Raw genomic sequence first — 20,389 nt, forward strand, 5'->3', positions numbered from 1 at the left:
ATGCATGTTGATATTAACAAAGGGAAATTCCCTTCCTCTAAGCCAAATAGTGCTACATTCATCAGTTTTCACAGGACCTGCATGCTTATTTCTAACGAGCATCACATCGGCGTGTATTTTGCTGGCCTAATAACATTCATTATACATTATAAAAAGTCGACAAGAACTTTCTTATCTTGAACGAGTGACGAACGCGACGTCACACATGCATATGCGGAAGTCTGCCAAAATGAAAGCCTTGTGGTATTACACACGTGGCGCCATATTGTTGGCGTGCACAACAATACTTCCACGTGCAAATGAAAGTCGCATCATCTGCTAATAAGTCAGTTTTCTAGGGAAATATTTACTTCCAAAATGTCTTGGAGGCAATTATATGAACGTATTTAACACAGAACCACTGCGGATAAAAGTTTTAGGCAGAATATCTAAATTTTTCAAATGTCTTTGTTATGTCTTCTACCGTTTCGCAGGAAAGATTACTCACAACGTAAATTCTAAACGCCGCGAAAACGATCAAAACGACGAGTCGTATTTTGGTCCCAAGCACAACTTTTTTTAGGAGGCCACGGTTTAACTGCAATAAAAAGAGAAAAGCATCGGCGTTAATCAAGGTCGTGGGCGCAATGTTCTAGAATAGCCAGGGCCCGTAGACCCAAGCTGAAGTGTTATTTTCAGTTCGAGAATTTTTTTATCGCTGATAGCCAGTAGTCAACGTACACAGGCTTCCGATAAACACACACACACACACACACACACACACACACACACACACACACACACACACACACACACACACACACACAAATATATATATATATATATATATATATATATATATATATATATATATATATATATATATGCGTTAAGAAGTACCAAGCTTTATATTTTGTACAGGTAGCTGCGATAAGTTGCCAAACGGGAAACAAGTGCGCTAGCGCTATAAATTGTGAGACACAGGAGTGTGAAACGCGTACCTGTAACAAAATTAAGACAATAAGTTCATGTTTTTCACATGACTTCTTTATGCTCAACCCGAAGCATTAAAGAGAGGAGTGGGGAAACAAAATTACAGAAATGCAGGAAACAACAATGCTTTCATAATCAAGAGACTAACAAAATACACAATATATGCAACATGAAATCGAAAACATATTGGCATCGGGTATAGACGTGACGGAGTGCTGATTGCGGTTCTTGCTCGCTTTGAGGCGAAAGAATGAAAGTTCATTTGGTGCATCAGGCAGACTTCTTGTGACAAACGAAAAGCAATACGTACGCTGGTGGAAAAAACTATTAATGTGACCTTGCCCTAAAGTGATCAAATTATTGAAAAAGATGCAGACATAAGTTTTTTGTGGATCAGTCAATGGCTCGGCAGGTTAGATATTTCAGTTCCATCGTAGGAATGACAGCAGTGTAAAAACTAGTAAGGAAAGTCAAGCATGGCGAGTTTGAATGATAATGAGGTTAGGCATGTGGGTGTTAGTATATCGGTCCCAGATTGATGCTGCATATCCTAGTAGGTTCGATTTTCTTGTCATGCCTGAAGTACGTTTCGTGTGGCCAGTAGAAGATTGCAACCAACTCCCACCTAGTTACTGTGAACGACTGCCCAAGTACGACGGTTTGCTAATCTGTAGAAGGACAGCGCTACCCCGCCTTTGTCTTCCTCCAGACATTTCGAGCCTGGGTAATTACGTTTACGTAACGCACATTTCTTACTACGACAGCAGTGACATCTGTGTTTGACACCGGTGACATTTTTGGCTGCAGTGACACCGGTGTGCCCACGTGTCTTGCTAGCGTCCACTACATTCTTCAGAACTTCTGGGAGCCACCTTGGGCTATCAAGTCCGGCTGAAAATCACCTAGCACCTGCACATACACTGACCTTGACAAGATTCATAAGCGGTATACGAAAGTGAATGGTGGGGCAGCGAGGAATACGAACACGTACCGCGCACACAGTTTGCAACAGCAATTATTAGAGGGGAATGAATGAATGAATGTGTGTTCTTTAGTGGCGCAAGGGCCAGGTATGGCCAAAGAGCGCCAAGACCTATGTTGGGTTAAGCGCTTATTTGTGAGTTGCGATGGTTGGATGTAACATGGCTGTAAAGTGGCCTAAAATCAATCCGTATCATAGAAGCGTAAAATGATATATAGAATAAAATTATGATAGTTATACATGTAGTTGTCTATGGATATAGTACGCATGATAAATGAACATGCAGCTAAAAAGCAAGAACATGGAAATAGCACCTATGCCTCCGGGAGGCCTTTGAGCCCAAAGGCTGGGAGGCAGGTGCTTTCTCTTAATGCAATTACCGCAGCAGAGACCTCAGTTAAGAGGCCGTGCTACGGACTTCCTGGTGATATAACATGAAAATTGTGTACATCTTTTAAAAATTCGAACAAGGATTGATATTTAAAGAGCGGTTCTATACCTATGATCATAAGAGGATGAAGTGGAATTTGTTGCCGGTGTGGTAATGGAAAATGCTTTTTCCTATTTGCGTCTAATTCAGTGCATTGCAGCAGGATGTGAAGCACGGTACGTGGCTCACCGCATTTATCACACATGGGTGGATCGCCACCGGATAAGAGGTATGTGTGTGTGCTGTATGTGTGTCCTATCCTGAGTCTGCAAAGTGTCACTTCTGTATGGCGATTCTTTGATACCGGCGGCCAGTCACCAAGATACGGCTTGATAACATGTAGTTTATTTTCTGTTTGTCCCACAAGCGCTGCCAGAAAGCCCTTAGCTTTTTTCTTATTGAGGGCTTGGTCTATTACAGGGACAGTTGTGGAATTCTTGGAAGCGTTCGCGTGGTCGGATGTGGCTAGCTGGTCAGCCAACACGTTTCCCTTTATCTCTCGGTGCCCCGGCACCCAGCATACCACGATATGCTGCTTGGACGCAGAGGTGGTTAGTAATTCTGAGTGAAGAGACACAATGATAGGGTTTTTATATTTTTTGACAATTTTCAAAGCGTTTACGACGCTCAAAGAATCTGTGTATATAACTGCCTTTGGGATATTATTTTCTTTAATGTGTTGAACGGCGGCCAATATCGCGTAGGCCTCTGCAGTGAAAATACTTGTGCTAGGATGCATAACACCGGAATCCGAAAAGGATGGGCCGACCGCTGCGTGAGACACGCCAGAATGACACTTCGATGCGTCTGTAAAAAATTCAGGAGAGGAGTATTTGTGCTGTGATTCGAGGAAGTGCATTCGGATATGCGCGACAGGCGCGCGCTTTGTAACAGCTACGAAAGATGTATCACAGTGTATACGTTGCCACAGCCAGGGCGGGGGCCGTATAACAGGGGGCATAAGGTGGTATTCAAGCAGTGGAACCCTTGTTTCTTCAGCTATGTCTCTAACACGCAGTGAGAAAGGCCTTGCCACTGTGGGCCGGTTGCGGAAAAGTTGAGAACTGAACAAATCATTTATAGTGGAATACGCGGGGTGCTCACTGTTTGCGTTCACTCTCAGAAAATACATGAACGACGAATATGTTCTCTGCAGATGAAGTGACCACTCATCCGATTCAACGTAAAGGCTTTCCACTGGGCTTGTTCTAAAGGCCCCTGTTGATAGGCGAATTCCTAAGTTGTGGACAGGGTCTCACATCTTCAGAGCAGTTGGAGTAGCCGACTGGTAAACTATGGCTCCATAGTCTAGTCGTGTGCGTATGAGGCTTTTATATAAGTTCATGAGACATTTTCTATCACTGCCCCAGGTTGTGCGTGACAGCACCTTTAAGATATTCATTGTTTTCATACATTTGTTTTTAAGATACTTTATGTGCTGTAGAAAGGTTAATTTCGCGTCTAAGATTATGCCTAAAAATTTATGTTCCCTATTTACAGGCAGATGCTCATAATGCAACACAATTTCAGGATCACGGTGCAGGCCTCTTTTTCTAGAGAAAATGACACATGTGCTTTTTTGTGGGTTCAGTCTGAAACCGTTCTCATCCGCCCATTTGGAAACATTATTAAGAGCAAGCTAGACCTGTCCCTCACAGATTGCGAGAGAACTTGATTGAAATCCTATCTGCACATCGTCAACATATGTTGAATAGAAGATGTTATGTGGTATGTGTAGACGAAGAGAATTCATTTTTACTCTAAAGAGCGTGCCGCTGAGCACCCCGCCCTGCGGCACTCCAGTTTCCTGTACAAATTTTCGTGACAGAACGTTGCCCACTCGAACACGGAATGTGCGATTTGACAGATAACTTTCGATAACATTGAACATATTACCTTGTATACCTAACTGCGAGAGGTCTCTCAATATCCCAAACCGCCACGTAGTATCATATGCATTCTCCATATCTAGAAATATTGATACGAAAAACTGCTTATGAACAAAAGCTTCACGGATACGTGCCTCGATACGTATGAGATGGTCATTGGTGGATCGACCCTCCCGAAACCCGCACTGGTATGGGTCGAGCAATTTGTTTGATTCGAGGAAGTGTAGTAGGCGACAGTTAATCATTTTTTCGAAAACTTTGCAGAGGCAACTTGTTAATTCTATCGGTCTGTAACTTGATACAGAGGAAGGATCCTTTCCGTGCTTTAGAATTGGAATTATAATAGCCTCCTTCCAAACAGAGGGTATCTCGCCGGAAAATCATATAACGTTGTAGAGGTAAAGGAGGGTTTTTTTGTGTTTCGGAGGGTAGTTGTTTCAACATCTCGTATATTACGCGGTCTGAACCTGGGCAGATGTATTAGAACAGTTCAGTGCTGCCTGCAGTTCTGCTATACAAAATGGTTCGTTGTACGCCACTATTTTAGCACCTTTTCTTTGTAACTTTTGCTGTTCTATTCGCGTTTTGTACATTAGGAAGGTTTCGGAGTAGTGCGAGGAGCTCGATATGTATTCAAAATGTGCATTAAGAAAAATGGCTTGATCTTCCAGGCTTTCTCCGTTGCTGTTTACTAAAGGTAAGGAATACGTTTGTTGCCCGTTAACTTTCTTAACTCTATTCCAGACTTTTCTATCATCTGTGTAAGAGTTAATGCTTGATATAAACTGTGCCCAACTCTCCCGTCTAGCTTGTCGGCACGTTCTCCTCGCCTGTGATTTCACAAGCTTAAAGTTTTCCAGGTTTTCTGCTGTTGGCGAATCACGAAGCAGCGTCCACGCTTTGTTCTGGTTCCTCCGCGCTTGCCTACATGCATCGTTCCACCAGGGAACACGCCGCTTAGAACCAGTGCCGGCTCGCTTGAGTAATACACTTAGAGGCGGCATCAAGTATAAAAGCTGTAAAATATCTGGCAGCATCATCTATGCTTATACCGGACATCTCAGTCCACATCATGTTAGTAAGAGCTCGGTACCGTTCCCAATCTGCTGAGTCAACCTTCCACTGGGGGACCTGCGGGAGAAGTTGATCTTGTTCTGTCGTACTTAAGATTATTGGGAAGTGGTCACTGCCATACGGGTTATTAAGCACACTCCATTTAAAATAAGGTAAAAGTGTCGGCGATAAAATGCTAAGATCTATGGCAAAATATGACTTGTTCGCTAGGTTAAAATATGTGGGCTCCTTCGTATTCAAGAGACATGTTCCGGAGGACAAAAGCACCTGTTCAATGACGCGACCTCGCGCATCACAGCATGAATCGCCCCACAAACCAATGTGTGCATTAAAATCACCGAGAATCATATAGGGCTCCGGGAGCTCATCTATTAATGATTCTAAGTCGCGTCTGTGAAGCTGATAACGTGGGGATATGTACTAATGAGTTTATTTAAAAGTACGGCTCGAATGGCCACTGCCTCAAGGGCCGTTTGGAGCTTGAAATGCTGACATGCTATACTTGTATCAGCAATGATAGCTACACCGCCGGTTGATGCGACAGCATCCTCGCGGTCTTTCCGGAAAGTCATGTACTGTCGGAGGAAGTTAGTGTGCTTGGAAGTTAGGTGGGTTTCTTGTACACACAGCACTTTAGGATTAAACTTATTGAGAATTTCTTGGACATCATCGAGGTTTGTTAATAGTCCTCTAACATTCCACTGTATGATGTTATGCATGTTGAAAAAAAAATTGTGCTGCGTGTCTCGAGAGAGAGGAGAATGACGTTACTTTACAGAGCCTTTGTTAGGCCCTGTAATTGGTGTTTTGTCTTTTCTGGAGCGGTCGAGAGGACCGCGCCGCTCCTTCGACGCTACCTGCGCCGTTTGGCTTGGACTGGTGTCCATAGCCTCTTGCGAGGCACGGGACACCCGCTCCAGAGAGCGATGTGTGCGTCGCGTAGACTTCGTCTCAAGTGACGGAGTCTTCGTCCCCACGGGGCCGGAGGTCGACAGGACCCCTGTGGCCTCTGCGGTGCCCTGGCTGCTGCCGGAGCTTGAAGAGGCCACTGGTGTGGACACTTCGAGAGAGGGCAGGGCAGCGTTCGCTGCTCCCACCGTAGGGGCGGGTGGCGTTAGTCTCGGCACGCTAGGCGTGGTCCGGGCTGCCGCCAGAGGCCGTTGTGGTGCCGCCCCCGTTGCACCACTTCAGCGAAAGATGTTTTCAGTGAAAATAAGGAAGAGACCCTTTGTCGTGCTTCACGGAATGTTATGTTCTCCTTAAATTTTACTGTGATCCTTTCTTTTTCTCTATTCCAGGCTGGACAACCTCTGGAATACGCAGGGTGACTGCAGTCGCAGTTCGCGCAGTGTACCTCATCATTATTGCAGTCGTCAGCAGAGTGACCGGTTGCACCACACTTTGCGCGCATAAGCTGTCCTCGGCAGCTCTGGGATGCGTGACCAAATCTCTGACATTTGAAGCAACGTCGCGGGTTAGGAATGTAGGGTCGAACATGTAGTTTGACATAGCCGGTTTCAAGAGTCTCGGGTAAAGTAGTTGAGCTGAAAGTGAATATTAAGTGCTTTGTTGGGATTTCATTGTCATTCCGTCTGATTTTGATGCGCTGCACATAGATAACACCTTGGTCCTTCCATCCATCCAGGAGTTCTTCATTCGATGCCATTAAGTCTTCACCTGATACTACGCCTTTGACTGTGTTCATAGTTCGATGTGCGCTGACAGAAACAGGGATGTTACCAAAAGCTACGAGATGTGCGAGTCTGTTGTACTGTTCTTTGTCTTTTAGTTCGAGGAGCAAATCCCCACTTGCCATCTTTGTTACTTTATAACCAGCTCCAATGGTCTCTTTTAGGCACTTGGCCACAAGGAATGGGGAAATTGCTCTAGCCTTTGTGGATGTTTGTTCACAGTGAAGGACGTGGAACTTCGGAAATGTTTCTTTGTTTCTGGGTAAGAACGGCGAGGTTGCGTCGGGGTGCGTATCCTTTTCGGGGCACGATCGATTAAAAACGGGTTGGAGGATCCCATGGAAAAAAGTGAGTTGTTCGGCAACGGCGTCTGCCACCCACCACGGAGCCCAACAAGGGGACGTGGCAGAATATGTAAACAAGTCTGCATAGCGCCAGCAGTATGCCGTTACTATAAAACCAATATGGTTAACACCAGCCACACCAGGTTAACCCTTGCCGCCAGGAAAAGTCGAAGTGAATGGAAAAGATGAGAAGACAGGAAAGATCAGAAGTTGAAGAGAAAGACGAAGATGAGAGTAGAGAGAGAAATGAAAAGGCGACTGCCGGTTTCCTCCAGGTGGGTCAGTCTGGAGGTGCCGTCTATGTGAAGTAGAGGCCAAAGGGGTGTGTTGCCTCCGCTGGGGGGCCTTAAAGGTCCAAACACCCAGCATCAGCTCAACCCCCAGGATCCCCCTTTCCCCAGACACGGCTAAGCCACGCACGGCTACACGCGGGAGGGTCCAACCCCCATGTGCTCGGGTACGTGGTGTCGCAACACAGCAAACGCCTGCTGACGCAGACGCCCCTGCGGGGAATTATTAGAGGGCGTTCTGGCACTAATATCGTTGAGCCACCATGGAACGATGCTTATTAATACGTTGGTCATTCTTATATTCGTGCTTCTGGTTAGAAGCTCTTTGATGACTTCGTTTATTAAGCTTTATCTTCATGCACTCGCCAGAGTTTCAAAAACCTTGATTTTTTTTTTGCTGCAGAAGGCAATAGGCCACTGCGAACACGCATAATAGCTTCTATTGGCAGCTCTTCCGCTTGTTCTATGCGTCCACCGCGTAAAGGCTGCAACATGGGGCTTCGCTGCTAGAGGTCGTGTGTTCGAATCTCCCCCGGGCAATTTTATTATTTTTTCTTTAGGTACATAAAACGCGGGAAATATTCGTACTTAATGAATTAGCAAATCCGCGTGGCAACGCAAAGCCAAAAGGACGAAGCTTACGCAAATTCATTGACCAACTGCCGGCTCCATCGTGTCCGAACCGGCCTGGTGCTAGCTCGCTTACACATTAGCGCCGCAGTTCGCTTAAGCAACTGCGTGAAATTACATGCTACAAGCAACGCTTCGCGGCCACGGATACAGCAATAATAATATCACTGCCTGATGCTTTGTTGACACTCCTTGAAGTGTGGCAGTGGCAGATCATCAGCTATCCCTGCATGAGTTACTCAAGTAGCATATACATATTTTGCATTGGAGTATTTTGCACACATCCCGACCCGGAAATGGAAGAGACAACTGGCGCACAAAACTTCGAAAGTCGGCGACCGCTATCTCTTACAAAGCCTGCATCACCAAACGAACCAGCATTTTGACAGATTTCATAGCAACCTACGGACGTTTCTTACATTTTAATCCTTATTTTTTGTATTTCCGGGAGTCACTTATAAAGACTTGAGGAAAATCGCCTAGTGACTGCGCATACCGCGGCCTTGCCAGGATGTAGTTGAGGGACACTAACGTTAAGCCTTTGGCTCTGAGTCATATCAAGACCTTTTGAAGATAGCTGAGCGGCTCCTGATACCGCAGTAATACCACCGCCCGTAAGGAGAACTGAATTGGCATCTCGCGGACAACGTTGTGAATGTCTACAACATCTGTTTCTTACAAAGGCAGCACCGGACTCATGAATCAGTGCTTTGGTAGCGGTGACAGCGTTGTGCGTCCGTTTCTTATAAACAAAATTCACTGCCTCTAAGGAATTTCCGGGAGCTATCTCTGGCTATCACGTCCTCCCTAGAATCGACCAACCGCTCTGCATACGGTCTCCTGACAGGATTCGAAACGCAATACAAAAATGAAGACTAGCACAGTCGTTGGCACTATTTTTTTTATTTTTACAGGGTCCTTGTATATATCGCACACGGCCATGCTCACAGTAGAGCACTTTAAACACTGCCAGCAACATGTCTTTCTTTACCATAAATCTGTAAACTAAATCGCTAAATATTGTAGACCGATCGTTAAGTGGTTGTGTGACTGCACCCTACCACGTTGTACAAAGGACCACAGCAGGCACCGCGGCGAAACGCAGCAGTGACGCATTGTAAAGCTGCACAATATGAAATCCTTATATCCGGTTCCCTGTTTCCAAAACTTTTGGCACGTTTTCAGCCTTTTCAGAATTCTTCTTGTCGCTTATATTCGCGTCTTTTCCGCTGTAGATAGGTTTGAAGGCATGAACAGTGGCTAGTTATAACTAGATGATATTGTCAATATATTTGATTGTCCTTTTGGGGGGACCATTTAGCAACTGGTAACAATTGTTAATGTAATAGCTCCGGACCTTTATGTATAGGAGCATTCTTGAATGTTCTTGGCGATCCTGTTCTGTCGATCGTGTTCCCGAAAATTGCGCATTCGGATCACTTGCACAACGCCAATAATGCTGTAAATTCTGAAAAGCACAGGAACATCACTAGATACCCTGGAGCTTTCGATGAGCCATATGAGGCGATCGCTGACTCTACTCGCCGAAATTGTTGTGCTTTAAGTGTCACTTGCTTTCTTTTTTTCTTTGCATAGATTCACCCTCTCAAGGGGTTGGATCGCGGCTCACAGCTTTGTTCTGAAAGCATTATATGTCCTCGCGACGCAGAAAATCCGGTGTTGTCCACAAGGAGTGGTATAACTAATCAATGTGATGTCATTAGCGTTTTGTATGACGACTGCAGTAATAAATAACGTAGCAAAAGCCATAACAACTTGAAAGTGCAGTAATTGTGGGGAAAATATAATGTCGCCTAATGTGAAATAATGCAAAATAAAGTTATTAAAAGTTAGACTAATGTGTATTAAGGTTGACTAGACTGAAATGATTTGAAAGTGAAATGAAGGCCAATATTTATTGCGTGTGCATTGTTAGGCCACTCACGCTGGAAATCTGTCCCTCGGTTTGTCGATCCCTCCATTACGCACCACATCGATGTGCTCTATGAAGAAAAAAAATAGAATAAATTCTCAAGGAAGAAAATTGAATAAAAAACGACCTTGCCTCGGACCCTACGCTCAGAGGCCCAGCGCCTTGCCAGTTGGGTAAACAGCTACGCTTACAGTAGGCGAATACATACGAAAGGTATAGATGGGCTGCGCTTACTTGTCTTTGTTGTCGCGCAATGCAGACAGATACGCAATGTGTTGATAAGGAAAGTGAGGAGTGATGAGGGGTTTTAGGGGTGTTATAACGGTATAGCGGTATAGATCGATAAGGGCTGATAATTGCTGGAGGAGTACAGAGCTGAGAGTTCAAGACCAAGTCAGCAGTCACGATGATAGCTCTAGCGCCATCGAGGATTGTGCTTCCGTAACCTGGCATTGACGTACTTTCCTTCGACCTTCATCGGAAAATTTGGAGACCTGACTCGACACGTTTGAGAAAACGTCATTACAAGTGGAGCCCAGAAGACAAGCTGTGTGACGTGTGTTTTATTTGGAGGACGCTGTCAGGACCAGGTCAAAAACGAGAGCCCTCGGTGGCGCTCTGGCAGCTGTTTTAGAATGATTTCCTAAAGGCCTTGACAAGCGTCCTAGAAAGAGAAAGGGACAAACGCGTGTAGTTGTGGCAGGGAAGGCGCGTGGATCAACGTCAGATGCGCAAATGCCTGCTTCCTGTTGTTGACAACAAGGCGCCTAGGGCCTTGTATTAAGTTAAGACGACAAAGGGACGAACCCAAAGATACACATGCCAAAGCTCGCAGGCCAAAACACACACTCAGGCTTCTCGTTCGCCTGCATAGTATTTCCGTTCTTGCGGGCTCAAAGTGTGGGACGCAAGGGTAACCGTCGTTAGGGATAAGTCATTTTATTGCACTATCACATATAGGGAACTTCAGGCGCATATTTTACTTTTAGCGTCGGCGTCGGCGTGATGTTCCGTATAAAGTTCAAGGGCGATAACACAGTCTCTCGCGCGGAAGGGAGGCAAGCGAGGACTGGCGGGGGCGGCTGCTACTCCGCAAGCAACTGCGTATTTTGCGCAGCTGCGCCGTGACTTGAAAGCAAGCCCCAGACCGCTCATATGTACTTTCTTCTTGCCCCTCAGTTTGCGCTGAAACGATAGAAAGCACGAAGATCGCTTCGACCGCTGCTGCTACCGGGCTTGCTCCCTCCAGTGTTTTGAGAGCGAGTGTGCGCGTTCGCCAATGTGCGCCGATACCAATTGAAGCTTGTTATTTCAGTCAGTAAGCGAATCCTTACAAAGTGATACGGCCGATAATATTACCATCCTTTCTCTGTATAGTTGTCTATCACATGATACCGCAATCCATGCTTGGCATTTCGGGCGAAACAGCGACGTTTCTTGCTGCAGTACAGAGCCAAATGTAAAACAGAGGCATCAGTCCTCACAATCACAGTGAGGTTCGGGTCAACGAAATTGAACGCGTTGCATGTTACCAGTGGTGATTTTGGAGGGGAGAAGCACTCTTCAGCAGCTAATCTCCAAGCAAATGACTGAAATACCGATGCGCTTAAAGGCTCCAAAAGATCCGAACACTGGGGAGCGTACTTGGAATAAAATGCAGAAAGCACAAGCAGAGAGGGGACTTCATTAATGTTCGAAGACGCAGGAGCTTGCTTTATCGCTTCGACAGATGAAGCTAGTGGAAAGAGGTCTTTGGCGTAGACAATATGTCTAAGAAACGTCACTTTTGCCATGTGGAAGACACACTTCTGTCTGAGTTTCAGTCTCGCCTTCTAAAGGCGTAGCAAAATGGCGCTGAGGTTCGGGAGGTGATCTCCGCTGGAACGACCATAGACAATATAGTTATCCTTGTATCCTTTGACTATCAGGCGCATCATCTTCTCAACTGCTAATGGAGATGAAGCCAAGCCGAAACAAAGGCTTTTTTACTGAGATAGTCCTTCCTGCGTAAAGAAAGTAGCCAAATCATGACTCTGTCTCTCTCCCCTGTCTGCGCAAGCGGAAAGGGGAGAGAGACAGAAATATAGCGTTGTTGGGTTCTCTCAGGTCGGCGTAGATTCATACTAACCCATCGTTCTTCTGAACAAGTAAAAATTGAACAAGATTATTCGGAGGCGTCAGCACGCTCAATAATATATTCTGCTTCAAATTTGTGCAATTCAGCTGCCACTAGCTCGCGAATAGTAAACGTCACATGTTGCACAGTCCTAGAAACGGGCTGAAGAGACTTAGGAACTTTCACTTTATGTGTGAATCCCATGGTGAGCCTTAAGTTTAATGGCGAACAGATTTTCTTAGTCTGAACGTAGATCAGGTGGTACTTGGGGCGCGTTAGATGTCAGTACCACCACGCTGCAGCGATGTACCTTCGATATTCATCTGCAAAGCCGCCCAGGCACATAGGACCAGCACAGCGGTGCCTTCATACACACTGTAAACACGGATCGAATAACTTCGGTCTTGGAAAGCAGGTGGTGCAGAAAAGCATGCTTGGACTCTCTTTATTTACAATAGTCGAAGAGTGGCACGGAGCTGGAATTCAGAAGGCAAGTGCTCGCGAAGAAATGTGTGTACAGTTTTTCGGCCAGGATAGCAGGATATGACAGGTATCAACAAGAAAACAAAATTTTCCGACCTTCCACGACGACGGATGCGTGAATACTGTTTTTACGTCCCTTGACTAGATAAATTGTCTTTCCGCTGCTCTGTGAACTACCGCCGTCGTCATTGTCAAAAAGTATAACCTCGTCGCTAATTTTAGACCACTTGCACATAAAATCCAAGCGCCCAATCTCACCATAGCGCCGATATTTGCGGTTACGTGCCTTCCACGCAGGGTTGTTCAAAAGCTGATCCATCGTCCCGTGACGGTACTATGCTGGCATTTTCATGACGCCTAGTATTTGACGCTCGCATCATTAGTACATGTCACCACGTACATGCTCGTGATCAGGTTGCGACGATCGGGCGAATCTTTGCTTCTCATTTAACCCTGCTGAACTGCTGCATACTCTTACATTTCTTGACTCAATGCTTGACTCAAACCAGGGCGAGTCAATTCTTGACTCGCCCTGGTTTGTGATTGCGAGAGCTTCTGACAGAGCTAATTAAATTTCTACAAAAAGTAATCGCTCACGCAACTGATGATTTGTGGTTTTTGAGACCAGCTGGCCACTTACCAGTGCATCACTGAGACTTCTAAAACAGCGATCACCAATCAGGCTTCGTAATGTAGCAGCGTGCTTGCCCAAAGTCTCCCCTGCGTGTTGAGCACGGCGACTGAACCGCTGACGTGACACGATGACATTTACTGAACGCTCGCAATGATCACACAGCATGTAAATTGCACGATCATACCTGGTGCTCGCTGAAGCGATGTCAGCCACGGAAGAGGTACAAATGCTTCCTCCTAATTATCCTCGCTCATTTCCTTCCTTATTACCCTGTCCCAGTGCAAAGTAGCAGGTCAAAGTTAGCTTTAGCCCAGACTAACTTTTCTGCATTTCTACATATAAATTTGTCTGTTTATAACTGTTCACGACCCCTGTCATTCTTCCAGAAATAACTTGCTTTGTTCAGCTCTATCGGTGACGCTAACAATCGCAAACTAACCCCCTTTTTGTGGGCATATCATCAAGAGAAGCTGTGGTGCAGGCACAAAAAAAAAAAAAAATATCCGGAAGAGAGGGGTGCGGCTCGGCCACCGAATGGCTCTGCAACATAATGACGCTCGCTGACGAGCCCGGACTCTCACTATACCTCTGCACAAGCTCCACTACGCACATCATGTATCGGCGGCTCAGGATGAGTTATTTTTGGTACCTCTATAGGTATACACGACCGTGTAAAACCTCCGTACAAGCTTGGTCACAGAAGCTAGACTATGTCGAGCGTAGAGGACGACGCTCGCGCCGCCACAATGGAGGTAAGTGAATTTATAATGTATTTACTCTCAATAAGAACAAATATGCAGAACTGTTAGGGCATTTGACAATTAGTTTCACTAGAAAAAAAATATAATCACCCTTTGTTTTTCATTAAAAAAAGCGAACGATCCATAGTTTTTGTTTCTTTTCACCATAACCCAACAGTCCCAACAGTTGCTGCATTTACTTTGAAATAAGCACCAAGCCTGTTTTCATGTAACACAATCATTTTAAGACACGCATCACAATATAGCTCTACGGGACGAAGGTATGCCAATAATAACCTGTTAAATGATTGCACGTTAGTGCCATAGCCCTCTAGAAGAATTCCTTATGTGAACCATAGCAGCATGGTTGTATACAAGCAATGAAACGCGGGAGTTACTGTTACTGATGCAAACTCAATAGCAGATCGCAATTCTATATGTAATATATTTTCTAAAAGCCCTTACAACAATTTATAGTGCTTGTATCAACGCTGCGAAATTCGTTGCTATGAAATATTACAGCACCTAGTGCCACAACTATGCCCTAAATTGCATCATGCAGGAAACACTATAGGCCTTTTTAACTACCAACATATATTAACATACTCTACATACGCTCCGATGTAATTATCCCACTGTTTTGTATTTTTCATGCGAACCTTTCTTGGCGTCTTCCTACGACTTTCCTACTGCTGTCGCTGCTGTCTGGTACACCGCGTCGGGGGGGGGGGGGGGGGGTTTCAACGCGTGTGCAGAGATGACAGGAGTGCGGCGGAGAAGAAAGGAGACGCGAGAAACTAGTTTTCACCTTTGGACCGCGTCGAACGTGCACAATATCCTCTGCTGCTCCATGGGCGTAGCCACATTAGCCTTCTCTAGTCGTAATTAACCGTGACCGCCTGCAAATGCATTGCAGAAATTGCAATGCTTACCTTTCGACTAACGCGCAGGTCCAGAGGGAAGCTAGATAGAATGGTAGAGAGGAGGGAGGAGAGGAGACAGGAAATGGATAGATCCGACGCACTTGCCAAAGACGTGAACAACAGCCTCGCCAATCTTCGGTCGCAGTTCCCATAAAAAAGGAAGGGGAGGCGAGGTTAAGAAAAAGGTGACGTGAGAAGGCAAGCAAATGCTTCTACTTTAGACGGTTGCTGGCTAACGGGATAAACTTAAGTTCGAAGTACGTATGGTACGTTTCTGCTGTTTCTTGAAAATAAACACAACCCAAATTTCTCAAGTGGACAGCTTTCGCTGTGCGTGCAGTAGCAGAGGAGCATTAAAGCCCACCCTAGAGACTAGGTGACAGTACGGAAGCGGTCACACCTGAAATCAACTCTGTGCCCACCGCGATAGCTTTGCGGCAATGTCATTGCTCAAGAAAGCGGGCTTGTCCCCCAACGCGGCAGCCGCATTCGGATGACGGCGAAATAGAAAAAAACTTTCGTTAACTTCGATTCAGGGACACGTTAAAGAACACCACACCGTCAAAATTAATCCGGAGTTCACCTATACGGTGTGCATCATAATCCGGTTGTGGTTGCAGTACGTAGCTCCATAATTCAATAAAAGTGTAATGCTTCTGTCACGATATGATAAGCCATATGAGGCAGTAAATATGCTCAACCTTCTCAGAGGTTCCGAAGTATGGCGCAAAACAAAGCATCAAGTAAAAGCTGGCCCTGCACGTTCTATGTACTACGAAGACAAATAGCAGTGGTGCCCGCATGGTAACGTTTACCCTCAAGTCACCGCTCTTAAACATTCCTGGTGAACATAAGCACCAGTTATCTTCCATGAAAGGGAACGACAAAGAAAGCTTCACTTACATCGATTCCGGCGCTGCGTGGGACCCACATATTTTTTTACATACAACACTGAAATAACCTAATTGAAAAATCTCTTATGCCAAATATGTCCGGCATCCATATTGTTATACGATTCTATCGGATCTCCTATGAAAGTTTTGTGGTTCTCATTTAAATCCGCACGATCATATACGATTTTGGTAAATAGCATATGTGTCTTTTGTAATAGTAAAGGTCGGAATTAACACATATCTTGCACAAATTCTGTACTTATACATCACACGGAACTCACAGGACTAGAATGGTCTTTCCAGATAAATCGCCGCCCCACTGTATATTGTTTGTTCTCGTTCAGTATTAGCTGACATCGTATAGACAGAAATTGTATCCTTGTACTACACTTCCGAATTACATTACTCCCTTCTTTATTGCTTTAGTCCTTCAGGGTGGTAACAAACGAAGTCAAATAAAATCCACTCGAATCGTTCACACCACATTTGTTTTAATTAAGAAGTCAGTACTTACAGAATTAGCTCCCGATATCAGGCCAATCGAAAGAAGACCACTTCCTACATAGTATGAAATAAAAGCTAACGTGTAGGCCCAGTCAAGTGCGCTTGCTGCGGACAAAAAAAAAGAACAGAAAAGATATCCTGATTAGAAATACGCTCGTTTAACAGATAGTGGGCTTGACAGACCTTCTCTGGTAGCGAGTTGTGGATATACGGCCTCTGCGGACAAAAGAGACACAAAGCATTTTCCTATATACAATACGTTCGTTTCTCAAAAAAGGTGCATGACACGCCGACACTGTTAGCGTGAGATAACTGGGCTTTACGTTAGAAGAGCTAAATCTTCAACAATCTCCAACCCATTAAATTACTGGAAGCACGTTCGTGAAGGCTTTATATACTTGGCAGATGACTTTTGCTTTGTTCTACTTAAGCTAGCATTCACTATAATAAAAAATGTGACATTTACGTAATCACCATCTTTCACGTTTGCAAGAACTTGGTACCTTTTGGTTCTGTTTCTATTCATGAATACGTATATATACGTAGCCACTGTATCGCTTTTCTCCGTGTAACAACTAGCATCACAAACGAGTGCGGACCCAGGGTGTATATCGTCACTTTGTAGAGAATGTGAAGAACAATACACTAACGAAACGTTTGCACAAGCAATGCTAACTGCTTATTACGTGAACATGTGCCCATAAGAAGAACAATATGGTTGCTCTCTGTTTGATAGGAATAGCTTGAGCATGAAAGTGATACGTGTCCTAAGACTAGCTGTTGCATGCTTGCTGCGTGAACTCACAGCGCGCTGCAGCGAAAGGCGCGCGATTTACGTGTAGGCGACTGTGTTGCAGGTTTGCTTGGCGCACGGCACCCTGTTGGCGAGCGGCTTCCTGCTGCCGAGTGATTTCGGATAAGGTACGGGCATTTTTGTCCGGCTACGCAGTGTCTTGGGCAGCCAGTTGAATTTAGACACACTGAGTTACAGTATTGCGAGTGGCAGAGGTCGTAGCGTGCACCGCGAGCGCCCGAAGGCGTTCTGCTTCGCGTTGGCTTGTCTCTCGCCAGACCAAAGCGAGATTCGCCCGCCGACGTCTTTTCCGTGCCACTTAGCGTATCATTTTACTTATTTATTTCCGTCGCAATGAAACAGTAGGTGGTGTGTAAGCACTGCTGATACATGTTATAGCTGCACTTCATAGGCGACGAGCCGTCACAGCCTAATCGGACGCGAAAGAAAAAATCGTGTGCGGAAACTGCGTCGTCAACTCAGCAGAAGGCCTGCACCACCTGCTCTATAGGTTACATCGCGTTTGAGGCTCTGCTGTTGAGAACACCCAAGCGCTCGCTGTCGGCGCTCTTCCTTCTCACGATTCAATAATTAGCCGCTCATGGCTGGCACCACCATCCGTTCTAAGATAGGGCATATTGTCTCGGTACACAGGCCAATACCGGCTACAATATTTTACGCTTTCGCGCTGACGTCACACCCGTTACAGTAATATCATTGTGGACGCCGGCATAAAAGACATTGCTGGTGCCTTCCACGAACTGCTACATAGTCCGTATCGCGCATATAAACGATTTCAAAGGGTTCGGTGAGAACATACAAAACAGATAGAATCAGCGATAACTTTCGAGTAACCGCGAAACAAAGAGGGTGCGTCTTGCGCTGAGCAATAACTTTGATTGTGGGTGAGTTGCAGTCGTGGAGGAAAGGATAAATAAGTACGCGTGTTACTGCCCCCTTCCAAAAGAAGGAAGGACAAAAGGAAGGGGGGATGAGGTTAGGAAAAAAAGTGACATGAGGAGGCAAGCCAATGCTTCTACTATAGACGATTGCTGGTAAACGGGATAAGTTTAAGTTCAAAGTACGTATGGGCCGTTTCCGCTGTTTCTTCAAAATAAACGCAACGCAAATTGGTCAAGCTGGCAACTTTCGTTGGACGTGCAGGAGTAGAGGAGCAATAAAGCATACCCTAGGGTAAAGGTGACGCTACGGAAGCGGAGTAACATCAAATCAACTCTTTGCCCAGCGTGGTACCTTGGTGGCCATGTGATTGCTCGAGGAAGTAGGTTTGGTCCCCAACGCGGAAGCCGCATTGCGATGACGTTGAAATAAAAAAACATGCTCGTTAACGTAGATTTAGGGGCACGTTAAAAAATACCACACCATCAAAATTAATCCGGAGTCCACCACTACGGCGCGCATTATAATACGATTGTCGTTGCAGTACGCAGCTCCATAATTCAATTAGAGTTTAATACTTCTGCCACGATACGATATGGAAGTGAGGAGGAAGTGAATAGGCTCAACCTTCTCAGATGTTATGGAGTATGGAGCACAACAACGCATCAAGCTAAAGCTTGCCCTGTGCGTTCTGTGTACTTCGACGACAAATAGCAGTGGTGCACGCAAGGTAACGTTTACCGTCAAGTCACCGGTCTTGTGATGGACTAAACGTTAAACAAATTAAACATTCGTCGTCACCATCAGCGCTAATTATCGTCCATCAAAGGAAACGACAAAGAAAACTTCACATACATCGATTACGACGCTGCGTGGGACCCGCATATTTTTTTACATGCAACACTGAAATAAGCTTATTGAAAAATCAGTTATTGAAAAATCTCTTATTAAAGAAATCCTATTGAAAAACGAAGGAAGAATTGTCCCAATGCTGCAAACACAAGAGCCAAAAACTAACGCACCCCTAGTGAATAAGAAACAACGAAATCACAAGGTAGCAATCTTCCGAAGTTTCTTAACTGGCGTAGAAAGGCTTAAGCCGCACAACATGAAATACTTGCAGGTCGGGAGCAGCGCCGCTGTGATTGCGTAATGCTGTCTCGTAGGACCTTACTGTCTTGCAATGCTGTCTCGTAGTGCACTGCGCCAGTGCGTGGGGCGATATTTTAAGCTTCTAAATAGCGTCGCAAAAGTTTTTCACTAAGTCCTCGACGGTGAATCAGGGTGAAAACCAAGATTCGGTCACCAGGCTGGTATTCCCAGTACTATCATCGGAGATTGTAGTGTCGGCTGTACGTATTTTATTAGCTCCTGATGCGCAGGCAGGCCAGGTGTCGTGCTTCTTCGGCCTACTGCCAACAGGCGGCGGTATCGAGATTCTCTTCGTGGGTAACGTGTGGCAGCATTGCATCGACATTCGTCGTGTGCCTCCTGCCGTAAACCAGCTTGAACGGCGTGATCTGTGTGAACAGCTTGACATGGACTGCCATGCTGAATGCAAAAATTAAGTAGAGAAGGACGGCATCCAACGTCTTGAGCTCGACGCCGACGTATATAGCTGGCATGTCAGCGAGGGTATCCGTAACGCCATTCGTCCGAGGTTGGTAGGCCGTTGTCCTCCTGTGGCTTGGCTGGCTGCATTGCTGAATCGATTGGGTAAGCTTCGCTGCAAAGCCGTTCCTCGGTCGGTGATGAGCGCTTTCGCGGCACCATGTCCTAGCAGGATATTTTCGACGAAAAATTCAGCAACTTCGGCCGCACTACCTTTAGGCAGAGCTTTCGTTTACGCGTAATGGGCAAAGTAGTCGGTAGCCAGGACGATCCACTTATTCCCAATCTTGATGCAGGAAATCACCCCAATAGGTCAAACGCCATTGGTCAGAACGGAAGGTAAGGAGACTCGATCGGTTGTAGCTTTTCCGCTAGCCTTATTACAGGTGTCTTGAGTTAGAACCAATCCTGGCATGTCTTCACGTAACGGGCGACAGCTGAGGCCAGGCGCTGCCAAAATACTTCATTCATATTCTTGCGAGCGTACAGGAAATGTGAGGCGCCTGGTTGTCTAGCTGATCATCACCTGACCGGAGTGCGAGAAGGTAGTTCTCGCG

At 45.6% G+C, this 20,389-nt stretch overlaps 1 long non-coding RNA gene across 2 annotated transcripts in view; it reads right to left on the reverse strand.

Annotated features, from left to right (window-relative positions):
- Positions 1–20,389, reverse strand: part of LOC129381875 (uncharacterized) — a 64,000-nt gene that overhangs the window by 6,079 nt on the left and 37,532 nt on the right. Inside the window, exons 4-6 of one of the 2 annotated variants that reach the window (XR_011890561.1) lie at positions 16,712–16,744; positions 16,539–16,633; positions 488–577 (exon numbers count right to left, since the gene is read on the reverse strand). This is a non-coding gene — a long non-coding RNA (uncharacterized lncRNA). Of the gene's footprint in view, positions 1–487; positions 578–16,538; positions 16,745–20,389 lie in introns of both variants that reach the window. The other variant, XR_011890560.1, reaches the window with a different exon arrangement.

This window comes from Dermacentor andersoni, chromosome 10 (genome assembly GCF_023375885.2).
Source record: "Dermacentor andersoni chromosome 10, qqDerAnde1_hic_scaffold, whole genome shotgun sequence".
Taxonomy (NCBI): Eukaryota; Metazoa; Arthropoda; class Arachnida; order Ixodida; family Ixodidae; genus Dermacentor; species Dermacentor andersoni.